The sequence below is a fragment of the Macrobrachium nipponense genome, chromosome 41 (assembly GCF_015104395.2).
Source record: "Macrobrachium nipponense isolate FS-2020 chromosome 41, ASM1510439v2, whole genome shotgun sequence".
Classification (NCBI taxonomy): Eukaryota; Metazoa; Arthropoda; class Malacostraca; order Decapoda; family Palaemonidae; genus Macrobrachium; species Macrobrachium nipponense.
This window is the reverse complement of record NC_061102.1, coordinates 35,219,736-35,225,476: the sequence shown is the minus strand read 5'-3', so window position 1 is coordinate 35,225,476 and position 5,741 is coordinate 35,219,736.

Genomic DNA, 5,741 nt, shown 5'->3' with positions numbered 1-5,741 from the left:
TATCAACTCCTTTTTAAGGGACCGATATATTAGAGTGAGAGTCGGGAATAAGTTTTCTTCTTGTTATGAGACGGAAGAAGGTGTCCCACAAGGCAGCGTACTAAGTGTTACCTGCTTTGCCATTGCTATTGATAATATTGTGAAATCTGTTTCCGCTCCAGTTAGGCTTCGCTATTTGTGGATGACTTTGCCATCTATGTCACCACATACGACGCTGTATCAGCCTGTAACTACTTGCAAAAGACAATAAATGTCATCAGTAAATGGGCTGATGAACATGGTTTCCGATTTTCTTCATCTAAAACTGTGGCCGTTCGTTTCACCAGATGTACCCGCAATGAAACTATCCCAAATTTGAAACTGAAGGATTGTCTTATTCCTTACAAAAAAGAAGTAAAGTTTTTGGGCATAATATTTGACAGCAAGTTAACGTGGCGTAGTCACATTGACACTCTAAAAACAAAGGTTAAAAAATCCCTCAATATTTTAAAGGTGGTATCGGGATTCGACTGGGGAGCTGATAAGAAAAGTTTATTGAAGCTGTATGATTCCTTATGTAAATCAAAACTGGACTATGGCTGTCAGGTATATTCATCTGCCTGCAAGTCCAGGTTAAAGGAATTGGATGTAGTACATAATATGGGATTAAGGATATGTACAGGTGCTTTTAGGACATCTCCGTTGAGAGTATCTACATTGACTCTCATGAACTTCCTTTAGATCTGCGAAGAGAAGAGCTTGGGTTGCGGTACACCATGCGACTAAAAAGCTCTCGAGAGAACCCCACACGGAAAATTTTAGAGGAGTGTGACTCTAAAAAATTTGGTGAAAGATCTTCCAAACCTTTTCAAATAAGGCAGTTGGAATGTTTAAATGACATGGTCATTCAGCGCCAAAAAGTTGAAGAAGTAAAACCATCCTCTGTACCCCCATGGCTTATTCCCAAGATTTCCTTATGCTCTAAGAAAATAGACAAAAAACAACATTCTGAGGAAGAGGTAAAAGCGAATTTTCGGAGCATGACCGTAACATGATGGACAGTGAAGATCTACACTGATGGATCAAAGTCTGATAGTGGAGTTGGGTGTGCAGTTGTGCATGGGAATGAAATTTACGAGGCAAAATTGCCTGAGTCAGCTTCCATATTCACTGCAGAGTTTGTCAGCTTTAGTTAAAGCTTTAGAAATTATTCATAACTCGAATAAGAAAATTTTGTAATATATATGACTCAAAAAGTGCATTAGATTCATTAAAGCAGCTGTATACAATTCATCCTCTGGTACAAAAGCCCAGGAGTGGCTCTTTTGGATTTCGTGTCGCAGGAAATTGGTATGTTTCTGCTGGATACCCGGCTCATGTGGAATTCGTGGAATGAGGAGGCAGACAGATATGCAAAGGAAGCGGCTGTGAGTAATTTGTATCAGATAACCAAAGTGCCACACATAGATATTGAAGAGATCCATCAAGTCGTACATCATGAGGAAATGGCAAGAGAGATGGTCCTCCCCTCTCTTAGCCAACAATAAAAAATATAAGCAGATAAGGAAAAGCATTGAAAAATGGCCCTCTTCTTTTCAAAAAGAGAGGAGAACAGAAATTGTTTTGGGGCGACTTCGTATTGGGCACACTAGGTTAACCATAAATTTATTTTAGAAGGTGGCAGTGCACCAGTATGTGTTAGGTGTAATGCAACCTTATCAGTGGAGCACATCTTGGTGCATTGTGTAAATTACAGAGAACAGAGGCAGAGATTCCACCTTGATGGAAAATCTCTTGCCGATGTTCTAGATGACAAAGCAGATATTTCTGCACTAGTGAGTTTTTTTAAATGTATTGGGATTTTTTATGAAGTTTAATTGATGGCAAATTTTAACTCGTTGATTTTATTTTTTGTTGATTTATTTTATTTTATGTTGATTTTATTTTTTACTTTTTGTTCATAGTCATCATTTTAAGTACCTGATTATTTATTAAAAATTTTGTTTTGCTGTTTTATAAAGATTAAATGGTGTTGAATGGATGTATGCATGTCAGGTTTTTTTTTTTTTTATGTATTTGGTTTTGCGTGTGTTTGCGTGACTTCGGCTGTGGGATTCTTTGGTTGCAGTATGAGTAGTTTTCAGTGAGAGTGAATGGTTTTGGTTTGGTTGATATGTGATATGAGATCGTCTTGGTCCTGGTTTTCGTGTGTGTCGTTCGGTGTTTTTAATTGCAGTTTTAGTTGGTCATTTGTGTGAGAAGTTTTAATTGATTCATGTATTCATTCATCTAATTCATTTCATTTAACCATATAATACTGCAGCGCTGAATGACCTTTGCAGGTCCCAGCGCTTGGGCTATGCCCTAAATTCCATAATCAATCAATCAATATGATTCGTATAGCCTTTCATTTTGTAACTTTCTGTTTAACATAGATAGTATATTCTTGTTTTGTAGAGTGCGGGTACTGGTTGTCATCTATCCGAACGTGTAAACGATTCCAATGAAATCGATTTTAAGACCATTAAACTGTAGTAAAATTTCATGAAATCAATATGAAATACTAGTCGCGATAGCTCTGCGAAAATCTTTGCGTTTAAATTTACAATGGTGAGCACACTTAGCAATATCAGACGGTAATTAATTATCATTGTCCAGTGATTCTAGTGCATCTATTCGAACGCAGACATTCCGTGTCACTTCTGTATTCAGATGACACTCATTTACGAAACAAGACTGCAGCACCACGGAACATTCCTGATTTCATTCATATCTTCCCCTATGTGTGTGTGTGTGTGTATATACATATATATATATATATATATATATATATATATATATATATATATATATATAATATATATATATATATGAATGAAATCAGGAACATTCCTGATTTCATTCATATCTTACCCCTATATGTATATATATATATATATATATATATATATATATATATATATGTAGTAGTACTGTATATATATATATTATATATATATATATATGTGTGTGTGTGTGTGTGTGTGTGTGTGTGTGCATATGTATATGATGTGTATTATGATTTTATTTCATGGGATAATATAGTTTCCTTTCGATAATCAGCAGAACATATTTTAGTTCGGTAAAACAACCATAGCAAAATAAACGAGGATAAAAAGAACCATAAATTAACCTTTTTCCGAAACTACTGCCAATTGCCAACCAATCAGCTTCAAGGAATAGTCGTCATGTAATCAGTAGGCGGGACATAGCTGCAAAGCTAGGTGGACTTTGCTATAGTATTATTTTGGGCATGTGTCTTTCTAAAACTTTTCACACTGCATATTATACGTTATATATTTTTACACTTATCAGAAATAAAACATTAACAGACGAATATACTAGCAGTCCGATAACATTGGGCCTTTAGCTGAGAGCTCGGAAATACGAATCAAGGAGCGTTTAATATTATTGCAGTCCCTAAACTGTAGTTTCTCTCCAATGAAAGCCACTTATCATATCTGTTTCGTCAGATTAAAGATTTCCTTAAAAATTAAATGGCCCCTACACGATTCTATAAACCGAAAAAAAGGGGGGCGGGCGGGGGTTAAATTAGGTCTAGATTTACCATTGTTGGGCGGCAGACGGTACTGTGGGAATTTTTCGCCTTACTACATAAGTCTACATTCAGTTCCTTGGCCTGCAATACCCCTTACAGTTATGGGAACCAAAACTGTTTACATTTCTTTAAAATTAAACATAACAAAAATGTCTGCACTACACTTTGATGCCAAAATGCCGAGGAACGATGGACTCAGACGAATCTAAACGCCTTAAAACACTAGGCTACGTGCACCCACAAGTAGGATGAATGTACTTCCTTTGTCTTTGAATGGTAAGCTTTTCATCGTAAACCTATAGCCTTCATACAAGTTTTAATAAGTTTTCCATGATGAAGTCTACATATACGAAAATATTTAACCAGTCAGCAAGACTTACTTCTTCCCAGTATTACAACAACGTTCATGGTTGCTGCTACAGACATCTGGTACCTTAATTCATTCTCCATTGTCGCAATTCACTAACAATATATGGTCATCATACAAGAACCGATGCACAATATTTTCTGGCGCTTGTGTGTTAAACGTCGAGACTTACACCGCAATGAACAATCTACAATAATATAATAATTCTACTCAGAGACAGTAACCCGACAGATGTAGCAGTAGACTGCTAACGGTCGGAGACTTAGAAGTTCGAGTACGAATTATTCGGAATGCAGCAAAGTCAGGAGGAGGTCCTCTGTCGTCCAAAATAGTAGTACTTTCATATCAAAGCTCACGCATTTTTTGTATAGCTGTCATAATTATAAGTTGGATTAATTAATAGCATATTTTCCTAATTAATTATATATTTTGCCTTGTAAACACAAATTAATTCATTGATATTAACTTTACACCGCAAATTTAATGAGAAACAGCATGACACTACCTGATGACCGAGTTGAAAAGAGCATCATTTGACAACAGGTTACTCTAGGCTTTGGTGAGGATAAATAAAACGTGGAATCTTGTTACTAATTTTGTCATGTGTTTATTACTGATGAAATAAGCGGGCGAAATTCTATGTGCGAAACTAAGAATGGTTACCAGTGCACTTGCGGATGTTGGACACAATACGTAAGTTACCCGGTATTTTTTATTCTGCCATGACAGTATAGGCTATTTGTCAAATCAAACTATGAAGGTTTGGCCTTGATATCTGGGGTTGACCCTTTGGATATAACACGAACAACTGTCAAAAAGTATAGTTTAAAATGATGCCGATAATAGGATAAAGAGTTAACTTAAGCAGATGCATGTTACGTTGTTAGTCCTAGGTACCCGGTCCTGGATAGAGTGCCGTAGTGTGACTCATTCTCCACCGCCCCTTGGGCCACGTGCCTGTTTTCGCTTCGTAAGAAATGAATGGGGCCGAATTCTTAGACACGACCAGAAAATCGTTAATAGAGGAAAGTTAGCATTGGTGCCAATATATTTTTGATTAAGAAAAATCCAAATTTATTATTGTATGTAAAAAATACTTGTTGATTATCAAAGAAATAAATGACAATTAAGCAGCATATTTTATATAACATTATGTAAATACTTATTTTTCTTCAACTATATGGGTCTAAATGTTAACTTTCATATATTAACGATTTCATGGGTAATTTAAATCTGGATCTTTTAATTTCTTATGGGGCGAAAACGGCCAGGTGGCTCAGCACGTGACCCGCGACGTCACGACTACGGGACTATTGACATCCACTAATAACTGGTTCCTAGTATAATTTTCCCTCAAGGCGAGTGCACACAGGTGTAGACATAACGGTTTAAGACAGAATCTAAAATTTCGTTGGGAAATTTTTTAATTCAAATCCAAAAGAAAGTTTTAGGCTGCCGGACGAATTATTTTGTAGCGTTGTTTAATAGAAGACGAGCAGACAAAATTTTTTGTGCCTATTCAAACACCGAATTTAGTTGAAATTGTTCTTTGTGCAGATATACTCAGGGGCGGGATTTGTGAAATGGAAGTACATGCCGATAAACTAACTCAATGTGCTAAATGAACCTCGTGTTGCAATAAGGTACCAGGAATTCAGCTCACAAATTAAGGGCAGTTATTGGCCTAGAGATAAATGCTCCCAGATGATGGGCAATTTAACTTCATAGTCCTCGTCAAGTTCCGAAATTTGCCCTCGTCTTACCATAATCCTTTCGGAAGTCATTCAAGTTCCTTTT